This window comes from Bos grunniens, chromosome 27 (assembly GCF_055505025.1).
Source record: "Bos grunniens cultivar Pamir isolate PY7600 chromosome 27, Bosgru_T2T1.0, whole genome shotgun sequence".
NCBI lineage: Eukaryota > Metazoa > Chordata > Mammalia > Artiodactyla > Bovidae > Bos > Bos grunniens.
The window spans coordinates 15,068,610-15,093,326 of NC_141191.1; the positions used below are offsets into that span (position 1 = coordinate 15,068,610).

At 40.4% G+C, this 24,717-nt stretch overlaps 1 protein-coding gene across 11 annotated transcripts in view; it reads left to right on the top strand.

Moving 5' to 3' along the window:
* Window positions 1-24,717, top strand: part of TENM3 (teneurin transmembrane protein 3) — a 2,452,009-nt gene that overhangs the window by 2,045,865 nt on the left and 381,427 nt on the right. The window lies entirely within an intron of this gene.

Here is a 24,717-nt window from a genome sequence, read left to right on the forward strand (position 1 = left end):
GTTTTGATAATATCAAGACAAACATCTTGAACTCCACATAAAAAAATAAACTAACAGAGGGAGAGATACTCAACATTTATTATTTCAAATGTCTCCCAACTGTGAGGGTTTATGTTAGCTCGCAAAACTCACCAATTTCCAGAAATTTAACCAAGGCCACATCTCACTTTGCCAATTCAGCAGGCGGGCGATTGGTTCACTGGTGACGCAACTGAGGTTAACCCAGGCTTTGGCTGACATCCCAGAATAATCTAGGGACATCTCTTGAAAGTCTCTGCCACGTGCCCTCTCTGCCTTCCTGACCCGGAACCTCCTCTCGTTGGGCCCCCCACCCCACGTGTGGGGGAAGTGGATGAGTTTGTGGGATGGAGGACTGCTCTCACTGCCTCTGGGTTCAGCTGAGGACCCACGTGCACCGGAAACCTCCCTATGCTGGAGCTTTTCCGCTGACCTGGTCCCGGTGGGAGGTGTGTGCTCCAATCAGGGATGAGATGGACAGCTGAACAGGGGCCTGACCGACGTTGAACCCAGGCGTGAGAACAGGTGCTTTTGACAGCTAGGAAAGAATTGGTCTGAGAATCCCCCTGACAAAGGGGAATCAGAGAAATTAGAGACAGGAGAAAACCTATTAGTCAATTCCCTTGCCAAAGATAAATTGATCCCTAGTGTGTCTTCTGAGTTTCCTGTCCTCTGCAGTTATATCTGTGTCAACGTGTAAGGATGAGGGGCCCGGGGAATGTGGACGAAAGAGGCAGGAATCCAGGCTGGGTTAGGTACTGGGATGAAAACAGATCTGTAGGCATTAAAGGAAAAGGAATGATATGGGGGAAGAAGCACAGTTGACCTTTTTTAGGGCTGGAGATTTGAAGAGAGATAGAAAATCCCATGCAAGAGTCTGTGGTTATGGTTTTCTTAATGAAGAGCTAAGTATTATTTATCCAAAGGGAAGAAGGGCTCTTGTTCAGCATTGGCTCATTTTTTGCCACAAAGTAAAGGTGTTGAGTAAATATTTTTGACATCGCAAGATTAGAATATGTGTTTTGCTTTGGATTCCAGTGACAGAGAAGCCTCCTGGGATAATGTGCTCATACAATGTATTGAAGAGGGAATTGTATGATAATTAGCTAAAATGTGGATTTAATTGACTATCTATAGTCACTTAAGCGTGCCAAAGAATCCTGTTGCTAAAGATAAGATCATATTGAGATGCAAGCAGGTAGAGAATGATCAGTTCTTATTTGCTTAGACCATTTTTCTCATCTTGTATAAGAAGAAAGGAGATAATTCTCAAAGAAGCTGTGCATTAGGCCTTTGTCTTGCTTTTAATCACAGTAAACTAGATGGCTGATTAATTGAATTGACTTAGATTGTCTGACGTTTTTACACTGCTTCGTATTTTTTGGGTGTTTTCAAATTGTACGCAGACATTTTGTTGCATGTCTCATATTCACAATGACAGCTGAGCAGCGTCATTCCCAGCCAGCCTCAGCCCCTGTCTCATTCATGGTGTGAGTGAAGGACTTGGGCAGGAAGCATTAAGAGCGACTTTCCTTCTCTTGTAATGTATTCATTTTCCAAACTATCATCAGGGTACACTCTCCTTGATGCTGTTTTCTTCTTAGATTTCAAGTCTTTGGTGCTAAGACTGCCGCTCGAATTCCAGCCCTCCACGACCCTAGACGCTGGCCTGATCTTCAGCCAGATCCACTCTGAGCTCAGAAGACAGGCCCAGGGTGGGGCCACAAGCCCCCAGTTCATCTGACCTTTAAAAACCTCTTTTCATGAGCCTGTTGTCTTGATCCCACTTCCGGCTTGTGAGCTCATGTGATTCAGGGCACCTGATGCAGGGCCCAGGTGGCATCTTGACCCCCTGATGTTCAGGTCACGGCTTCCCCCATGCCTGTCACCCTGTATGCTTCTCACCGTCCCAGATCCTTATCTGAAACCCACGGGCTGGGACCACACACAACCGACCCTCCTAAAAAACAACTGATGTGACGCTTGTTGAAACAGTAAGGAAGGCTTCACTCAGGACAGCTGGCAGCGGTGCCCGATGATCGTAGTGTTACTAGAGCTGAACACTCGAGTAGGTGGGGGACTTACCACCACAGAGTAGGCTGGGGGGATTCATGGATATAGCAGTATCACGGGGGGATGTCAGGCGTGGCGGAGTTCTTGTGAAACTGACTTAAATGGACAGTTCTTGCTGAAGGCAGGCCGAGGTCTTATGCAGCAAAGGTTGGGGAGTGAGGATATATTCAATTGTGGAGGGAGAGGGATTCTCTCTGGACAGATGTGGCCGGAGTCTTGTTAAAACCGGGCTGTGCCGGCCCCACAGGAGGGGCTGAGCTCTCAGAAGAGTGTGTCATGCGGTAATGTTTATTTGAAAGTTGCTTCCCTGGTGGCTCAGTGGTAGAGAACCCACCTGGCAATGCAGGAGACGCAGGAGAGGCAGATTTGATCCCTGGGTTGGGAAGGTACCCTGGAGAAGGGAACAGCAACCCACTCCAGTGTTCTTGCCTGAAAAATCCCACAGACAGAGGAGCCTGGCAGGCTGCAGTCCCTGGGGTCACAAGAGTCAGACAGGACTAAGTGACTGAACAACAAACAATAATATTTAAAAGTTGTTAAAAGTCCTCTTCACAAGAAAAAAATAATTGTTACCATATATTGTTGTTGTTCAGTCATTCAGTCGTGTCTGACTCTTTTGTGACCCCATGGACTGTACCTGCCAGGGTCCTCTGTCCTTGGGATTTCCCAAGCAGAAATACTGGAGTGGGTTGCCATTTCCTTCTCCAGGGGATCTTCCCAACCATGGCCTGAACCCGCATCTCCTGCCTGGAAGGCAGATCCTTTACCTCTGAGCCGCCTAGTGATGGATGTTAACTTGACTAAGTGGTGGTCATTTTGCATGTGTACAAATACCAAATCATTGTGTTGTACCTCTGAAGTGAATATAGTGCTGTATGCCCATTATATCTAAATAAAAAGAGGTAAGTAAAAGAGAAAGTTAGGGTTAAAAAAAATGGTCAAGGAGAGAGCGTTTGTCAGTATGAAAAGCAACAGTTTTATCCTAAAACCTTGTATAAAAAGTCAGGTCTTTATGGCTGTACCAGTGGCAGGACTGTTTCCAGGGACAGACCGTGCTTGCATTTAAACTCATTTCACCACAGGCATCCTCAGACAGAGGGTCATTTTTTTTTAATTGGGGTACAATTGCTTTACAATGCTGTGTTAGTTCTGCTGTAAAGCAACACGAATCACCTGTGTGCACGCAGATATCCCCTCCCTTTTGGAGCCCTTCACACTCCCACCAGCACCCCCTTGCCACCCATCTAGGTCACCATGGAGCTGAGCTCCCCGTGCTGTTCAGGAGAAGGTCATCTTTGTCTCCTCCCTTCTGCCACCCACATCGGGCTGGGAAATCTGGCCTGAAGCTTTCACTCAAGGCAGATCCTGGGATTCGAGGAGAGCCTGGGAAGATGGCTCTGTAACAATGCTCCAGTCTTTCACACTTACCCTGCGAAGTAGATCTGATCAAATGAAGAAATACATGCGACTCACATGTGACGTTTTATTCAGAGCCAAAATTATAAGGGAAGGGAGTTCATGTGTTTATACTCAGAGCAATTGGCCAAGTTTTCTTTCTAAACGTCTTGTGCCGTTCAGTTTATTTTTTCTTGAAAGTATCAACTGTTCTTCATTTAGTACCAGGACTTAGAAGACTGTAGAGTGAAGGCAATGGCACCCCACTCCAGTACTCTTGCCTGGAAAATCCCATGGATGGAGGCATGGGGTCGCGAAGAGTCGGGCACGACTGAGCGACTTCACTTTCACTTTTCACTTTCATGCATTGGAGAAGGAAATGGCAACCCACTCCAGTGTTCTTGCCTGGAGAATCCCAGGGACAGAGGAGCCTGGTGGGCTGCACAGAGTCGGACACGACTGAAGCGACTTAGCAGCAGCAGCAGCAGAGTGAAGGCAGGTAGAGTTGCTGAAGAATGCTCTGGTTGTGCATGTTGACAAACCAAGAGTACAAACAAAGAAAGGGATTTGGTATATTAATGGCCTTCCCCTTCCCCAAAATTTCTACTTCAGTAGCCCTTGAACAAGTTAGAAAATTAGTACGGTGAATGGGCTGTTTTAGCTCCTTTCCATTGGCTTTTCAAATGCCACCAATATTGAAATATTTGTGTTTGCTTGGCTGGCAGAGCGGATACTCAAGGTTCTCCAAAAATGCAACTCTGTTCTTCCGGCAACTTGAACCTTCACACTGGCCTTCCCCTTGTCTCCACAGTTTCCTGCTTACTCCCTCCTCTAATTACTCGTCCTTTTTTCAGAGTCTTTTCATGACTCTTTTAATGTTCTCCTTTATTCCCTCTTGCCTGCATTCCACATTTCTTTTCCACCCCCGGCTTTATTTGGCTACAAGTGCCGAAGACTTGTATTGAGTCTCAAGGCCGAATAATAAGCACCATCTCCCACAAAACAATTGTATGGATTTTCTATTGAAAATAGCGTTCTCCTGGCCTTAGTGCACGGGGATTTAAAAGCTAGATCGACAGCCCCCCAAAGAAGAGCTTCGTGAGACAGATTAGCAAAGTGTTCTTCAGCTCTTGACTCATTTTTCTGTATATGAAATGTTTTACCACAAATGCATCATCACACATCCCAAAAAGAAACCTCCTTCTGCTTGTCAAAGTCAAATTCAAACTTCATCCAGACATTAAATCAAGAGAAGGGTGAGCGTGAATGTGTCTGTACAAGCAAGGGATCTTATAAGGTAGATCTGGCAAGTGGATCTTTTACTGTGTGTCTTATATAACAGGTTACCAGGACTCTGTCCCACAAAGATTCGTCACAATACTTGGTACTTATTTGGTAGAATAACTTATCTGTGAAAAGTTATTTTTTAAATAGGTAAAAATAAAATGACTGGAAAGTGAAATTTTTTTTTTAATAAAAGGGAATTTTTATGGTCTGTTTATCCTTTTTTCTGCCCCTAAAGATAAATTATTTCAACAAGCAACTGATATAAACTGAGAGTTTCTTTAAGTGGTTAGAAGATGACAGGTGTATGTATTTTAATTCTTTCAAGAGACACAGTGTTTACAGAATCAGTTATCATTCATATTGTTTTCCAATAGCATTCTTATAAAGTCACTAGATGGACATCTAAATTGCATTTTAAAAATTGTGTCACCTTTGATCCTGTACCTAGGAAAAGTAATGTTTACCTTACAAAGATGAAAACTCTACTGAGGATATTATAAATTAACATCACGTTATTATGTCATAAGTGGCAGAATCTCGCTACTTATTGACTTTAAATGTAAAAAAGAGAAGGTGAATCCTGAACAGAATAGTGAGTCACTGTTTGGAGAAAATCAATCATCCAATCAATCAGAATTCACAGAAGAATCTTTGTGGCTTTGGCTTAAACATTTTAGTAAACACATCAGAGCATGATTAGGAACCCTAAAGATTGTGAACAGTCAGTAATTTATCCCAAGAGTGGGTTCTTACAAAAGAGAACCTCTCAAGAAAGTTTGGGGACTGCTAACTCAGAAGGATTTTTAACATTATATATTTTTGAAAGTGTTTGTGCTTTGAAGACAAAGAATGATATACAAAATAAAATTCTTAAATTCTAAGGGATAGTAATTAGAAATTAAAAAAAATAATTTAGTCTTGCTTTGGGATTGCTCTTCTCCATATGGGTAAGTAAATATGTAAGCATACATCTGTTCCCTTGAATGGAGAATGGGCTTTCACAAATTATGAAGAGCTTAAGAACTCTTGGGAATTATGCTTTTTTTTCAACCATCTGGATATCGCGGGTTGCTTTTCTTTTCTCGGTGGCGCTCTCTTCTTCATTCCAGTTGTTCCCATCCTAGCTCAGAGATCCATCACCACTTCTCTAGGATTCACCTCCTACCTGCTCCCCCTAACTTGTCAATCTTCCCTCTCCACCCTCTGCCATGACTAAGGCGAGCTTCCCCAACACAGTTTCTTTTATGTCATTTTGCTGAAAAGCAAACTTCTGGTGATGATGATAATAACACTAATAATGTACTAAATATTTATTGAGTGGCCCTACACACTAAACTTTGTTTGATCTTTTGATACGTTTTCTCATTTAATCTTCAAGCCAAGCTTACAAGGTGTGTTTGAGTCTTAACCATGTTTAATAGATAACAGTTTGAGGCTTAAGCATTTAGGTACTTTGCTGGGGCTTCCTCAGCAACTTAAACCCATTCCTTGTCCTCTCACCCTGCAAATGTAAAATATTCTGCCTGACTTCCAGGCACCTTCTTGCTTCCAATGTAATTTTTTCTCTGAAACATTTGGTAGAAGGTTAACTTCATGGAACATCTGGAAATTGACTGCTATTTTGTTGCATTATCTTGCTTTTGCATCTGAAGTTTAGTTGTTAAATGAAATTGAATGTGAGACTCTCTAGCTATCCCAGTTTCTTGAAAATGTTTATCTGTATTTACGAACCCAAGAACCATTTTGAAAGGGTCAGGGGCCAATGACCAAAAGGAGCTGACCCTGCTCCAAGACAAGAGGCTGATAACCAGCATACAGACAGGTGAAGGGGTGATGCTGTGGGGCAGAGGCTGCTGAAGCCCTTCTTTTGTACTGCTTTCCCTAGTCAGGTTTCAAGTCTGGTCCCTTTCATAACTGGAACTTCAAACATCAATTATATGGTACGGTCCCTATAGAAATGTCTAAAGTCATAAAGGAGGGAAAAAGGAAGATGCTGTTCTCCATACATCCCACATCATTAACATGTCAAACGTCCCTTCCCATTTAAATGAAACTGGGATGTTTTCCAACTTTTCATCTTGACTGTGAGTCTAGTTGCCTGTGTCGGGAAGCGAGGGAGGCTCAGATGAAAGTATTAGTTTTGTGTTTCTACTCATCTGATCCCCCCAGCCAGCTGGCCTTCCCACCTGCCCCACCAACTCTGCTCAGAAATTACACGTTCAAACAACTTATCAAAACCAGACCCCCATTGTAGCCATTTCTGCCAAGTGAGCCAATTTGGGTTTCATGGAGGAAATAAAAAGATTAAGGAACTACACCCAGGCCAGAGAAATTAGGCTTCAAAATGGAGCGAAAGGAATTTTGCAGCCATTTTACCTGTTGGGGGAAAAAAAAGAAAAAATGATGTGTAGTCATTTTAAAAATGAGTGATTTTAGCTCAGTGGATCTGACCCAAGTAAAGAAATCTGAGATGTAGCTATTTAACAAAGACTATGTGAAGCAGAGATTTGTGCAACTGTGCATCATATTCTAAACAAGTCGCCGACATCGATTATTATTTCTGGGCAAGCATAAGGCTGCAGTTTCAAAGCCACGTTTTACTAGATGACTCTTTAAAGGTCACTTTACGAAGCATAAGATAATTCCTTCGAGGGCGCCTGGAGCCCACCTCCCTCGGTCGGGTTTTATGTTTCATTGACTGTATTAGCATTGAACTCTTTAAGAATGACAGGCTGCAGTCGGAGGATCCCAGGTGGGCCATGGGATCTGCGGGGCCAGCTGTTCCTTAGCTCAGATAATTCTTCTTTTTGAGATTTACAGATCCGTTTGCATTTGACAGACCCGGCATGTCTTTGTACTGCCCAGTCCTGATGTTTTTAAAGGAAAGCAGCTTAATAATTTATTAACTGCTACATTTCCTCTGGGTTTTATCTGTGTGATGCTGAGTTGAATCCCAGAACATGATAAATCGGAAGAATTTTGCAGAAGCCCATTCTCGAAGACAGCCAGGGCCTCTTTGTTATTGAGGTTGTTGCTGACGACCCCTCAGAGGGCTCCTGTTGGTTTACCTGGGTGGACGGCGGCAGAAAACAACCAGCTCTGGGAAGTGGGACTGTCACGTCGGGGCTGAGGTTGCCGACAAAGTACCCTGATCCGTGAGAGAGTCAGCAGTGTAATGACAGTGAAATGTGGCCGCAGCGTGTTTTGAGGCATTCCTGAATTGTCTGGATGCGCCAGCGACATTATGCCATCTCAGCTGTGTGCCTTTCCTCGTGGGATCCTCTCAGCCCAAAGCACCCTGCTGTCCCCACGCCTCTACTTCTTCAGAACCTTGGCCATGTTTTGTTTTATTAATTTTTATTTTATATTAGAGTACAGTTGATTTGCCATGTTGTGTTAATTTCAGGTGTATGGCTAAGTGATTCAGTTTTATACCACACATACTGTTTTTCAGGTTCTTTTCCCATATAGGTTCTTACAGAATTCTTACAGCTGTCCATGTTTATAGCTGCTCTCAAAAATGGCTTTGTTACCAGTCACTTTTATTGATCCTCTTCAAAATGGCTCTCACCTTGGCCTTCTTTGACTTGTTTACAACACTTGCAGATCCTACTTTACATGAGGATGACTGTTAGCTTTTGCCCAGTACTCTGGGTCAAAAGGCCACGGTCTCTGTGGCCATATCATCTTGGTAATTCCTGTCCAGCCCAGTGCAGTATCCTGCCTGTGGTAGACACTTATCCACTGAATACAATTTTGGAGAATAGTTTTTAATTCTGTGCCCTAATCCTTTCCCATGTTTCTTGTCCCTTTTCTGATTGCATGATCTGATCTGATGCTTTGCCAATGCTTGTGAAACTTACTTTAGTAACAACTTATGTTGTTATTCAGTCGCTCAGTTGTGTCCAACTCATTGAGACCCCGTGGACTGCAGTACTCCAGGCTTCCCTGCCCTTCGCTATTTCCCAGAGTGTGCTCAAACTCATGTCCATTGGTCAGTGATGCCATCCAACCATCTCAACCTCTGTCAAAATAAATAACTTTTAGAGACGTTAGTGTTAAAAGCGACAGTGTTAGTCGCTTAGTCATGCCTGACTCTTTGTGACTCCATGGACTGCAGCCTACCAGGCTCCTCTATCCATGGGATTCTCCAGGCAAAAATACTGGAGTAGGTTGCCATTCCCTTCTCCAAGGGATCCTCCCAACCTAGGGATTGAACCCAGGTCTCCTGCATTGCAGGCGGATTCTTCAGCATCTGAGAGACTTTCATATTAAACTAATAATAAAAATCATATCTGCCTCTCTGAGCTGTTCCTCCATTTTCAGAGATTTTCATGTATATAATCTGACCATCCCATGAAGTTGTGACCACGCCTGTGAGTAAGGAAGGGGAGAGTCCTCCTCTATAGATTAGGAACCAAGTCCTGGAGAAGTTAATTAACTTGTACAAAGTTGTACATCTGTTAAATCTCAGAAGTTAAAATCAAATTCAGATGTCCTAACAATTCCAATAGGACTTGCTCTGCTCATACATTTTTCTCATCAGATGGTTGTTGAGTGCCCACTGTCATGGCCTGTAGTTACAGTCAAACAAGACACTAGTTTCTGCCCTCGGGAGGCCTCCATCATGATAACATAGCCGCAGAGCTGTTAGGAATGATGGTGCAGCCGTGTTTTCTCACTACTCAGACTGATGCACAATTAAAAAGCAGCATTCATTTTCTGTAACTGAGCAGATTCAATAAATATATTGGCTTTAATGATTATTTAGCTTGTAGCATCTTTTATTTAGAGGTCCATTCTAATGTACTGTATTCACCACTTACTCTGTTTATAAATTACAGGGATTAATGAATAGGAAACTCTCCACATTAAAGAAATGATTGGCACCATTCTGCATACATTTGGCACCTAATAAATGTTTGTTGGCTAATGCAGTAGGAATGTCCTCTATGTTTCTGGACTTATCCTTTTTTATAATTGGCTTCTTCCTCTGCAAAATTGAATAAAAACTAACTTTTGAAATGAACTGGGAATAAATGGCATACTATTTAGTTTAAAGCAGTTTCAGGCATAAGTTGAACACATTGCTTAAACATTTTGTCCCTTAATTTTAAAACAGATGCTCCAGAGACTAGGATCTGACTAGCATTTCTCCCTGCTTTTTCGTTCACTTCACTCATAATTCAACCACAAGTATTCTCAAGTTACTGATATACCAAGTTGAATGACTATTTCACTATTATGTTCTTCCAGCTCAAGTTTCTAAAAAATCACATTTTCAGCAAAAGGGCTCTGGGATTTCAATAGTTAAGGGTAATTCTTCCTCAAGGTTGTTCTCTGTCATCATCATGGCCACCTGCTCTCCCATACAGAGTTGTGGTAATTAATAAGAGGCATTAACACGTCTGGTATCACTGGGGAGAGGGAAAAACTGAAATCTGTGAAACAGCTTTAACTGTGAAGCAGTAAATGTTGATGCAATCACTATCTTTCACTGTACCACCCAACTTGAGATCATTTCCATGAGATGAAATAAATGGTATGCTCACACCCTAGTGTAACTTTCATAGATTTAATTACATGTCTCTGGAAATATGTGTTTGGCTACATGGTCAAGCCACTCATCCATAACCAGCATTTCTGGGGGGGAAGAAGAGCTGGTACTCAGCACAGAGGTGGGGATGGGAAATGCAGACCTGCGGGGGTAGATGAAGACATGAAGCCATGAGTTATCGCTCTGTGGGGTGTACAGCGAGGCTAGAGAAGGAGACAGAGGAGAAAGCCATCAACTCTAGAGGGAGACCTACATGTGGAGATGGGAGTGGAAACAGACAAGACAAGTGAGGAAGAGCGGAGAAACGGGGACAGACTAGAGAGAGCATGTCATTACACCAATTAAGAGAGACGTTAATTTCTTGAGCAAGTGGGCCTTCCAAATGCAGGAGGTAAGCAAGGAAGCAGTGAGAAGCCAGAACAAGCTGTCTTGGCTATTTTTAAATGAAGTTTAATAGTAAATGAGAAGAGCTATCTAGGGGTACAAAATCGAAAGGAGAGGAACTAAATAAGGATGGGTATTTATTTTAGGGATTGATGAGATTTAGGGATTTGATGAGACACAAATCTGTGTAGCCTGAAGTTAAAGGTCCAATGGGGAAAGAGACAGTAAAGAATAATAAATGGCAGTTTGTCTTTATGGGATAAAAGATACCATCCAAGTATTTTTCCTCTTAATGAGATCCATTTCCATCACCATCTCTACACAGCTCATCATTAAAAATAACTAACAGGAAATGTCTTTTTAAGCGACACGTTACTATACTTAAGTCCTTACATCTGAATCCTGTTGCTACTTATTTTCCTGCATTTGTTGACAAGTCATTAGGAAAGAGAGTGTTTACTTCAATATTACCTGTCATCTAAGAGAGTTCTAGTGCTTCAGTAAAAACTTGATGGATTAATACTATTTTACAAACAAAGAAGCAAAATGCTATGAATGGTCCTGCCTCTATTCACAAGCCATAAATATAAGCATCTTTAGACATACATAAAAGTAAAATGAAAAACAAGAAATTAATACAAGAAAATAATAGCATAGAAAACTGGAGTTAAAGAAAATGAGGTGGTTAGGAATGTATGCAAATATTATATAATCAAAATATAGACACGATCATCATAAAAGTCTAATTTATTTAACATATGTACACTGCCCAGAAGATACTTTATCTTATTTCACAATTTCATAATAAACACAATAATTAAATTATACAGTGTAGACATTGATAAACATAGCTAATGGACTTTGCAGTTATCATTTTTTAAGATACAGGATTCCTTTCACTTGAGCCCTTGCTTAATATTATTTTTAAATACCATCTAATATCCTGCTATAGATTTTTTTCAGTAGACTGGTTAACAAAATGTCACCAATCCATGAGAGTTGGCAGGAAGTCAATGGCACTTTATCACAGAGGATCGCTGGCATGTTCATAATAATAATGATACTTCTCATATGCATTAACAATTTCCTTCCATATCTCAAAACCATTGGCTTTAATAGATACCAACTGAAAGGTGGCCAGCTTGATACTATGACACAACAGTCATTTAGAATTCTTATTCACTGACCAGAAACCACACGATAGGGCAGAGAATATTTACAGGTTTTTTTTTTTGCTGCAAACCCAGGGGAGAACCTTTTGTAGATAGCACATGGTGATTCAAAACAAAATTTAGCTAGTAGAATAAAATAAATACCCTTTGGGCTATTTGAAAACCTGCAGTGTAGTTACTTAGGAAAGTCGCCAGTACACCCAGGATCTCTCCAAGAGCCATGCTTGACCTGTAACTTCTTATGAAACAACTCATTGGTTTCTCCTGCTGTCTAATTTATATTTGTTTCTCTGATAAAGAAATCTGAGTATGCTTTTTTAAATTAATTAATCTATTTTCAATTGGAAGATAATTGCTTTCCAATATTGTGTTGGTTTCTGCCAGACATTAACATGAATCAGCCATAAGTATGCATATGTCCCCTCCCTCTTGAACCTTGCTCCCACCTCCCACCCCATGAGTGTGCTTTTTTATTACAGGGAGGTTTTATTAGCAGGAGGAGAAGGGGACAACAGAGGGTAAGATGGTTAGATGGCATCACCAGCTCGATGAACATGAGTTTGAGCAAGCTCTGAGAGTTGGTGATGGACAGGGAGCCTGGCGTGCTGCAGTCCATGAGATCGAAAAGAGGCAGACACAACTGAGTGACTGGACTGAACTGAACTTTATTAGCAGCAGAGAAGAGTACATTTATCTATCCTGTCTCTACTTCCTTCCACCACTTGAGTATAAAAACAAAATTATTCTTGTACAATTGAAACGTATGTATGTATAGAAGAAATTGTTGTTGTTCAGTCACTAAGTCCTGTCTGACTCTGTGACCCCATGGACTGTAGACCGGGCTCCTCTTTCCATGGGGTTTTCCAGGCAAGAATACTGGAATGGGTTGCCAATTCCTTCTTCAGGGAATCTTCCCAACCCACGGATAGAACCCATGTCTCCTACATCTCCTACATTAACAGGCAGATTCTTTACCACTGAGCCACCAGGGAAAACTTGAGCACTGACCACATATACATCAAGTTGACTCCACTTAGCTTGGGAAAAACATAAGATCACATGCCAAAGTGATGTGGTAATGATCAATGAACCAATGAATTGGGGTGGAATTTATTCTCTTAATAACTGAAGTCCAATTTTATTGTATTTGAGAGCTGTATAATTTCAAAGAATTCTATGTGAGCTCTGAGGCGTGAAGTTCTACGTTTTCTGTTTTCATCATTTATCTCTTTCATTTTTCATAGACACTGGATTATTTTCTGTCTTCCTTCCCACAGTTGCTTGAAAATGTAGTCTAGAGAATTAAATTGATTTGCAATCACAAGTTCTTGATTTTAGACTTTAGATAAACTAAATTGAACCAGAATATTCTTAAAGCATAAATAACAGATTGCTTAAATTCCCAGCTCTCATTTCAAGTATTTGCTAATGTGGCATTGATCAATCTACAATTCCCAGACTGAGGAGAAGTGATAGGAATATTGGATTAAAAAAAAAAATGCCATACAGGCCAGAAAGATAAATTGTTTGGGTTGTCTTTTTGCAAGTTTGAGGTCACGATTCATTCATCTTGTTACTTTTCTATATCCCTTTAGTGGCTTCAATTGCAGGATTAAATATTGAATGGTGGCAGATCATTCAATACACAGGCTCTCATAGTTTGGCATTAGAAGGTTTTTCATGCTTAAAATGGAACTGGGTGCACACAGAATGCCAAAGATAATCGTGCTGATGATCTAGTCTGTGAGATTAATCCCTCAACAATATTATCAGACACTTTTAACACATTGATTTGTCCCTGATATGACATTTCTGAAACAAATGGATATCCTAAGCATCTTAAGAATAACACTGAGCTTTCTATACAGTCTGGTTTTCTTTCAGAAAATTAACCTGTTAGCAGATTTGGCTAGAAACTTGCAACCCATTATCACAACCAATGTTCATTACCACAAAAAGAAAAGTAAAATTTAAAAGATTCATAATCCTGTGGGGGGAGTATTAATTAAAGAGGATTAAAAAATAAAAATCGCCCTCATGGCTAAATATGCAGAATAGAAGTACTAAATCAATGCACTGTCTAATAAGTCTAATTAGACCAAGAATAGTCAAACCTCTATTTAGTCTGAAATAGTATGCTTGGATATTTAGTTTGTTGTTTTCTTTATGCATTACAGGCATTGCTTACTTACTAAACCCATTTAAAAGGGAAATGAAAATAGTAAAGTTTCAAAATGTGTTGCTTAGCCAGGAGACCCAAAAGGCTTAAAGAATAAATGCATATACATTTTAACAATAAAATGTTTTATTTATAAAACATAAAAATTAAAGTTTGACAAGAACCAAGAGGTCATTCACTTTCTCTCTGCCTGTGCAGAATTATTTTATTTCACATTTGTCCAGATTGTCTGAAATGCCCCCAGGTGATAATTTTTTACTCCTTTCTGAAGTTACTAAAACCCAGAAGTTCTTCAGGGTAAAATTGTTTTGGAGTGGTTAGGAAAGATTTTGCCTAAAATTTTCTTTCCATAGAACTAGCTCATTTCTCTCCCCTTGGATTATGCTATTTTAAGCCATTATAATAATTCCATATTGCTCCATAAACAGTTATGTCATATTTCACTTTTTTCTTCAACCTAAGCGCATTTGGAATTTTTCTCATTTTCTCATAACTCATTCATTCTATGCCTTTCATCACCTGGATTTATCTCTGGCTCCCATCCAATTTATCCACATCTTTGTGGAGCATGAGGGTCGAAGTGAAATTTCACTGTTCTGATTAGGCCTTCTTTTAGAAGCAGTAAAAGTATACAGTCTTTAGAGTCAGACAGCCCTGAGTTTGAATTCTATCTCTGCCACTTATGGCCATGAGACTTTCATCTGCTTATTAATATCCTCTGTGCCCCTGTTTCCTTACCCCTTAAATGGGACTAACAATATCTATTTCACAGGTTAGCTGTGATTCTAAAACAAAATAACAGTGGCTGACACCAGGTAAGCCAGCAAAATTAGGGATCACCATAATTACTATGCAGTTTTTAGTTAACATAAATAGTTTCAGATTGATTATGGATTTGCTACAAAAATCCTTCATTTAGATTTTTTAACAGAAAGATTTTATATTTGTCTATGTCTCAGCAGTAAAGAACCCTCCTGCGAAGGCAGGAGATGCAGATTCAATACTTGGGTCAGTAAGATCCCCTGGAGGAGGAAATGGCAACCCACTCCAGTATTCCTGCCTGGGAAATCCCATGGACAGAGGAGCCTGGTGGGCCGTAGTCCACAGGGTTGCAAAGAGTCAGACACGACTTAGCAACTAAACAACAATGACTTCTTTTGGATCCAACCTGCTTTAAGTTGGATTTTATAAATGAAGTAAATCCTTCAAGTCAATATAGAAATGAAAACCCTTGAGATGAGTAATAAAAGAATCCTGAAATCACATGTAAAGTCAGATACAACTGTACACATCATTCATTGTGTGTTAGGAATTAAAGACAGTTAACTATGTAAGGAACAGGAAAACCTAGATGGATCTGGACTGGAAGCGGGACCCCACTGAGACCCTGACTCAATCTGAGAGAAAAACATGAGCAGACTGTGAAGACAGACAGCAAGTTGTTTTGACATTAAAATTTTTAAAGAAGAGGTGATGAGGGGCGAGCAGAACAAGTTAATGAGCAGAGAGTCTAGGAGTGGACAGCACAGTTGAGTGCCCACTGTGTCCCGGGGACCACATGAAGCACTTGTTCTAACCCTAAGATGTATATTTTATCTCCTCTTCTTAGATGACTTACCCAAGGCTACAGAAAGATTTTAGAAGAGTGCTTGCCCAAGGTAATATAGTAGCAAGTGTTGAGGCTAGAGATCAAACACTGGCAAAATCTTTCCCTAAACAACGTTCTCAAACTTCAGTGAGCTTGTGAAGCCCTTGGAGGGATGTTAAGGCTGTGTGCACCCCCACCCTCGCTGCCCAGCCTCAATTCAGTAGGTCTAAGCTGGGGCTGGAGCACTGGCTGCTGCTCCCCTGAGAACCACTCTTTGAGAACCATTGTTGCAGGCTTGTACTCTACTTCCTCTGCAGGTTAGTAATTATCAGGTGGAACTGCACACCAGGCCCACCTGGGATTTCATTCAGGTGCTTATGTCTGGTTACCCATGGGTCCAGGCTTTAGGAAGCTTGAGATTCAATAGTGGAGGAGGACTTTTAGTCCTGGAGAAACTAAAGCAATGGACAGTCTGTGAAAACAGAAATCTGATTTCTATTTCTCTATCTATAGTGATTCCAATTGCAAGGACCTTTGTCTCAGGAGCAAGGTGCAAGCCCATTTACAGGCAGACCTCGAAGATATTATGGGTTCAGTTCCAAGACCACTACATAAAACGAGTATGGCGATGAAGCAAGTCAGCCGAATTTTTTTTTCACAGTACTTATATTAAGATTTTATTTATTTTAATTGGAGGATAATTACTATAAAACATTGTGATGGGTTTTGCCATACATCAATATGAATCGGCCATAGGTATGCATGTGTCCCCTCCATCCTGAACCTCCTTCCAACCTCCCTCCCACCCCACCCCTCCAGGTTGTCCCAGAGCACCGGCTTTGGGTGCCCTGCTTATAAAAGTTACGTTTCTACTACACTGTAGTCTATTAAGTGTGTAGTATATAGCTTTATGTCTAAAAAAAAATGTACATACCTTAATTTAAAAATACAGTATTACTGAAAATGCCCAAACTACGACAATTGTAACATCAAAGGTCACTGATCACAGATCACCATAACAAATATAATAATGAAAAAGTTTAAAACATTGCGAGAATTATCACAATGTGACAGAGAGATGCAGTAAGCTAATGCTGTCGGAAAAATGGCACCAATAGAGTTGCTCCATGCAGGGTTGCCACAAACCTTCCATTTATGAAAAATGCAATAAAGTGAAGTGCAATAAAACAAGATCCACCTGTACCATAAAGTGAAACACAAGGTTGGCGTGGCATTGGGGTCGCTTGTCCCTGAATCCTCTAGGTATGAGACTAGAGTACATTGAGGCTGGCGAGGGGGTGTTGGTTTTTGTTTTTTGCTAACAGTGAGATTGATTCTAAATCTTGGACAGGTAATAGGCTCTGGGTCAAATGCTCATTGTTCTGGAGAGGAGGAAGGCAGAGATAGGGGTAAGGAGTCTCAAACACACACCTCTCCTGGGTTATTGACATGACCTGACGTGACTTTTGTATTCCTCTCTCTCAGTGGTGCTATCATATATTCCGGGCATAATAGAAATTTAGTGGTTGTTGACTACCTACCCAGTTAGTATTAGGTGACTTAAACTTGACTGACTGTGAGAGGGGAAGGAGCGAAGGAAAGTGAAATTTGTCTTATACACACTTACGTCTCACTGTCCTAAACTTCTGGTAGTGAAGCACATGCAAAGAGGAGTTAATAAAGTCTGAATACTTGGTTGGTGGGGACCTGAAATGTGGTTATCAAAGCCATGGAAAGTTGGAGCAGAGGTAGGATGTTACATTTTCAGTTTGTATTTAGCTAATAACTGATACATCTATGGGGAGAGCTGGCTTGCTTTCTTTAGGGTAGGAAAACATCATTATATTAGCATCAGGAAGTTCTTCTCAGGACATGGCAACACCTTGGGTCTTATACAAAGTCCGAAGACTTGGTTTCTCGTTTGGGAGTTAAAATGGAGAGTTGCCCACACTTCAGTTCAGTTCCCTTAGCATCATCTAGCATTAATTGATTGCCTACTTATGTTTACGGGGGCTTCCGAGGTGGCTCAGTGGTAAAGAATCTGAATGGCAACCCACTCCACTTCAGTATTCTTGTCTGGAGAATCCTATGGACAGAGGAGCCTGGCAGGCTACAGTCCATGGGGTCACAGAGAGCTGGACACGACTGAGCATGCATGCGCTTATGTTTACACCATGCACAACCTTGGACTTGGTTTTCTGATAGGAAAAAACAGGTCCTTGCAGGCTGGCGTACTTTAGGAAGACCATCTCAGAGTTCGCATGCATGGACTAATAAGTTTATAAAACATTACGTTCAACTTGTAATAGCTAGTGAAAGTCGCTCACTCTTGTCTGACTGTTTGCAACCCCAAGGATTATACAGTCCTTGGGATTCTCCAGGCCAGAATACTGGAGTGGGTAGCCTTACCCTTTTCCAGGGCATCTTCCCAACCCAGGGATCAAACCTAGGTCTCCGGCATTGCAGGTGGATTCTTTACCAGCTGAGCCACCAGGGAAGCCTACCTAAAAGGAATGAGACCTAAAACACCAAATTCACACCCTGGTTAAAATGCGAGTTATATGAATAAATGTTTTGGGTAAAATATTTTGAATGGGAAAGGGTGGAGACACCATTTCAGAATACTTAAGCAGGTGGGGTTTTTTTTGTTTTGTTTTGTTTTCTGTCTTTAAAGTAATCAGGACTTTGTTTCCTCGGAGAACCTCCTAACTGAATTCTCAACACATTAAGCATTTCCTGAGCATGAAAGCAACGGGGCAGAAGCTGTTAGCAGTGGTTCCCTTTGAATTAGCATTTTCCTGTGACAGTCAGCGGGGTGCTCCCATAACTGGTACAATTTGCTCACAAGGATATATTTTTGCATGTGAAGATTAGCTATGCATTTTCTTGGCATCAGCGATTGGTGATATCTCAACTACCTGGTCAGAAGAAAAATTGGCAGATCTGCTTGCTCCTACAGACTATGACAAAACAAGTTTTCCCCCCGCAATCTCTGTATTACACCATGGCCCATTTGAGCTGTAAAACGCACTACTTGTTCAGTTTTTGTTATAACCTTCATAGAAGATGGAAAATGCACCCCAAACTGCTCTGCAATAAGATCATGGCTCGCCTGCCAATTTGCAGTTTTATATACAACGTGTTATTGTCGTGAAGGTGAAGTTTATGGCGAGTGAGTCTCTGACAGCCTGTCACTTCACCTGACTGCGGTAAAAGGGTCTGCAGATAGTCTGTGTTTGCAGCTACTGTAAATATTCCTCCATGAGTAACATCTTGGTAGCAAAATGTCTGAATTAACCAGCGTTCCTTCTTTGCTGTTTTAAAAACCGAAGTTTGATTTCAAAGGGCATTACCTATTTTACTTGTGTGTCTTGGGGGAAAGAGGAGACAGCTGTTAAGATATTGAAATTATTTTCTTTTATTTTCTGTCTCGAAATTTTTTTTGTTACACATTAGAGACCTTATGTAATGTTTAATGTTTCAATTTACTGTATGCATTTCAGTTTTCGTATTTGTCATCTTGTTCCAATTTAATGAAAGCTTATTTGGCTATGGTTTTCATTGGAAAGCAGAACACACGTACAACTTTCAGCAATAATATATATTTTTCCTTTTCTTTGGATTTGAACAGCCTTCTAAAATTTTCTCTACTGAAATTCTGGCAGAGTTATTTCTTCAACATTTGGCTGAGGGTTTGGAATGTTTTAAACATTTGAAGTGACTGGGATCAATTACTGTAACCTAAAATGGATAACCTTTAAGACACAAAGCTCATGTTTTTCTTAATCATCTCATTACATGACATTTTTCTGTTTGTATATCGATAAAACACTGTATGTTGGCTAAATAAGGCACATTTCATTTATTTCCAAGTACTGTTGATATTGTAAAGCTAGTATATTACATATAACATTAAAGTTATTTTTAAAATATAACATCTTTGTGGATGAGAAAAATAAAATTCAGAAGATGGATAAACTTGTAACAATTTAGCAGTCTAACAAAGTATAATAAATAGCAAAATCATGTATTTGAAATGAATCTTAGAAAAATTCACAATACAAACATTTTTTAAGGGAGCTGTTTTTCTAATTAAGGGAGCTCCAAGCATCTTCAGATTCATTCTTCCTAGCATTATTTCATTACTGAAAGTTTTTCCTTTTTCTTCCATAAAGCCACAGCTCCCTCTGAGAGTTGTTGACTCAGAAGGGGTTATACGATAATATCCTGTTATTTCTATTTATCAGATTAATTTAGGACTCACATTGCACTTTCAAGGTAGACAGAAAGCCTACCTTGAAAGTGTAGACAGAAAGCAAGGCATTGCCAGCTTCAAGATTTGACTTTTGATAAATATAAATGCGGAGCAGCTCTCTGCTGATGGTACGTAGTGAATGTGACCCATGACGGGCAGATGGCTGTAGCGATGGAGAGAAAAATTACAGCCAGAACATTCCTGCTTCTGCTCCAGTGGACTCAGAATACATTAGCGGGGTCCTCTCTCAGCTTAGAGTTTTTTCCCTGATGATGGATTAGTGATAAACTCATATGCGAGTTATTCCAACATTCCTTTGAGACCTTAGCTTTTCATGAATGAAAAGGTCATTTGTAAATGCTCTACATTCTTTCATTCCCCCCCACCCATGGAACCAGACTGCTTTGTGTAATTTTACATTACCATATTTTCTTTGAAAGAGTAGCTCGTAGTTCACTTTTAATGTCCTAATTATTTGGTTGGTGGTTTGGAGAAACTTGCTGTACAGTCAAGAAATAAATAATATTCAGTAAAGAGAATTTTAAATTGAAATCATGCTATAAACACCAAGCTCAGACTTTTCAAGAGGCCGGAAGTCTCCTTGCTCATTTTGTCCTAAATGACTTTTGATTTAAGGCCAAACTTTGTACCAGATGTGTGGTATTTTATAATAATTACATGGTACAAGCCTTCAATCATTTTCCACTGAGACCATTTAACATCTGTTTTATCAAAATGGTTTTCCATTTCTTTTCAGGACCACAGATGAGTAAGAATATTAAGTGAGACACTGAGTCACACACTTTTTTACTATATAATATGAATTTCTCTTGCACTTGTCTTTTATAAATGACCACAGACCTCAAGACCTCCTTCAGTGACAAGCATAGCAGAGTTGGTTTCTCTGATATTTGGGGATTAACCTTTTCTTAATGTTGTTTATTCTTTATCCATTTCCTGATCTTTTATAGTTCCAAATGGAGATGAGAATATATTAAGGAAGAGATAAGGGAGTGAATGGGAACTGGATGGCATACTCCATTTCCACTCTTCCCACTTAGAGACCTTCCTTTATCTATTTACCAACAACTTCACTACACCTCTTCCTATTTTCCTTTCTTTTCTTGAAGTATAGTTGAGTTACAGTGTTGTGTTGCTGCTGCTGCTGCTGCTAAGTCACTTCAGTCGTGTCCGACTCTGTGTGACCCCATAGACGGCAGCCCACCAGGCTCCCCCGTCCCTGGGATTCTCCAGGCAAGAACACTGGAGTGGGCTGCCATTTCCTTCTCCAGTGCATGAAAGTGAAAAGTGAAAGGGAAGTCACTCAGTTGTGTCCGACTCTTCGCGACCTCATGGGCTGCAGCCTATCAGGTTCCTCCGTCCATGGGATTTTGCAGGCGAGAGTACTGGAGTGGGGTGCCATCGCTTTCTCTGACAGTGTTGTGTTAATTTCTGCTATATAGCAAAATGGTTCAGTTACGCATATATATATATATATATATATATATATGTTCTTTTTCATATTCTTTTCCGTTATGGTTTATCACAGGATATTGAGTGTAGTACCCTGTGCTATACAGCAGAACCTTTGTTTATCTGTTCTCTGTATAATAGTGTGTATCTGCTAACCCCAGACTCATAGTCCATCCTATCCCCAGTCTGTGAGTCTGTTTCAAGATAAGTTCATTTGTGTCCTATTTCAGATTCCACATATGAAGTGATATCATATGGTGTTTGTCTTTCTGTTTCTGACTTACTTCACTTAGTATGATCATCTCTAGGTCCATCCCAGTTGCAATGGCATTGTTTCATTCTTTTTATGGCTGTGTAGTATTCCACTGTATATACATGTTACATCTTCTTTATCCATTCATCAGTCAGTGGACATGAGGTTGTTACCATATCTTGATTTTTGTGAATAGTGCTGCTAAGAACCTAGGGGCCTATATATCCTTTTGATTTACACTAAAGCTCTTCTTATCTGTGCTAAACAAGGTTTACAGACATTGATTAACAAAGACAAATGTCAGAGGTCATAAACCAAAGAGGCCCTGGAACCATGTAATGGTGTGGAAGCCTGGTTCTCATGTACCTGTTAGCATTTCCTACCTTCCGTCAAGGGCAGTTCCAGGACTGCCCTTGGTTCAGGTGATGGGCCAGTCTCTAGCTCTGAACTTAGTAGCTGCTCCCTTCACTCATTTTATTGAAATAAAAAGACACAGGAATCCTTTCCTTTGCTATTCTTGAACATTTCATGAAAAACTATAGGGGGAAAGACCTTTATTTTCATCGTTACTGGGCAAAATACCACCTTACAGAAATGTGTGCCCTGTCAGCATACAGTGTTTCCTTGCAGCTGCTCCACATGCCTCCTAGCCTTATAACTGGCTGCTGTTCCAGTAAAATCAGAGTTGGAGCAGCTCTGCAAAGCACTGTGCTTCCACACTGACGTTAGTTCAGTAGTCTGCTTTCTGGGCCAACATAGACATAACCAGCCATAAAAACAAACATGTGCACATCCATGGCCCAAAATAAATCACAGTGGACATAATGGGAATTTTCCAGTGAGCTTAGAAGAAAATTTAATATACTTCACCTCTTTGGGTGGAGGTGGGGTGCGGGGCATGAGGGTTTCGTTTTGGTTTTCATCAGAATTTTTATGTGGGTAAAACTTGCTGTTTGCTAGGATTTTCTTATCCCATAATTATGATGTGAAAAAAGAAGTAGCAGAGAAATCACATCGATAAGTTTTGATAGGCCGAGTGAGTGTTTCATCAGACAGCTCAAATGTTGTAAACTATATAATACTTGACTTCCCTGGTGGCTCAGACGGTAAAGCGTCTGTCTACAATGCGGGAGACCTGGGTTCAATCCCTGGATTGGGAAGATTCCCTGGAGAAGGAAATGGCAACCCACTCCAGTACTCTTGCCTAGAAAATCCCATGGACGGAGGAGCCTGGTGTCCACAGGGTTGCAAAGAGTCGAACACGACTGAGCACATACTCTATATAATACTTGAATATCGTTTCAAAGAATAAAACTTATTTAAGATATAACTTCTTCTTCAGTGGAAGGATTTTTTTTAGTCTTTTCTCTGACAAAGTCAACTGGAGAATGAAAGGAAAGATAAAACTATGATGGAAATGTGTTTAGGTACCAGAGCTGGGTTTTTTTCTCTTAGATATCTTTGTTCACAGTTTAATTATTTCAAAATATTTTTAGATTCTTTCTTTGGTCACTTACATATTTTGTGTCTAAAATAGGACTGAAGTGTCAGCCCAAACATTTCCAAAGCTAGGCTGTTCAATATTCCTATCATTCAATAGAGTTTGGCAAAGATGGCAGTTCAGTCAAGTGAAATGTACTTAAAGTCCTAAGGTTGATCAAGAATAAGATTTCTCCAGGAAGATACTATTACAAGGCCACAGTGACTATCCTTTCATTGTTCAAACAAACAGAGCATAAGTAATTGTTTTGAAATATAATGATGGTACAGCTGTAACAATAAAAAGGTCTGTAATAAGTAAAAGACTGTGCATCTGTTTTAGAAGACTTCTGACGTCTCTTCCTTGTAACTTGCTACAGGCATGATGCCCTTAACTTTGAGTATAAATACAAGAATAGTATATACCCCAGATTATGTGTTGTCTTGAAGGATTTTAGGCAGTTACAGGCATACTATCTGATGACTGGGAGAGTAAAAGAGGGTTGGGACATCTGATTAAGTTTAAATAGTATCTGTTCTTCAGAGAAGAAGATTAGTTTTCATCCACTTCTCTAGACGTGGTACTCGGTCTTTGCCAAGACAGGCATATTCTGACCCCCATGGGACCATAGGATACCTTTGCAAAGCAGGATGCAGTTTAGTAGCAGGTTCCTTCTGTATCGTGATTATTTTCCTCAATGGTAATAAAAACTTCAGCTTATCATTGTGCATCAGAAGTTACCAATTCATTTTTGCAGTCACCATCAGTACAGTCTGATGTTTTTAAAATCCTAAAATTTTGCTTCCCCGTCTAGTTCAGTAAAATATGAATAACCAGAACCCTTACATTATTCTGTGCAGTAAGATGTCATAAGGCCTATTAAAGTTCTTAATAGTTTTTCAGTGTGTAACCTAAAAGTGAAAATCTATGGATGGTGAGCAAAGAATATTCAATCTACATCTTTCCCAAGGTTAGAAATATTATTTTGGAATATGAAAAACTACACCTGCAAAGTGAAGTCATTCATCACTTTCAGAAAAATAAATTTGAGTTTTTAATAGAAGCCAAATGAACTCAGACATGTAAGCCATCAATAAAGCTTGCCAGAATTTGAAGAGAATATCACGATGCAACTCTTTTTATGGATCAAGTACAAATGGAGCTGACAGTGTATGCCTAATCAGAGCACGGAGAACTGGAAGCTGCCGAGACAGTATTTTCACTTTCTCGTGTTGACACCTCTCGTGCTCAGGCAGTGCATTTGGGCTGATTAAAAATGTCAAGTTTGTGCTCGCGTGAAGCGCGTGCCTCTCCCAAAGAATTCTGAGTCCTAGAGACCCCAAGCCGCAGCGTGTCAATAAAGCACGCTTATTAATTACTGTGTTCTATTATATTGTATTCAAACGGGATGACACTTAGGAAATCCCATCAGTATAAGCCTATTGTGGGTATAAAGCCCCCATCAAGGGAGCCTGAGAAATTTAACCACGTGCTGTGAGCTGAGGACAAGGCCAAGGTGAGGCTCCTCGTCGCTGTCTCTGACTGTCCTTGAACACTCTCCAACACCAGGACTCACCCTTTCCCATGGAAGGCAGGTCTTTTC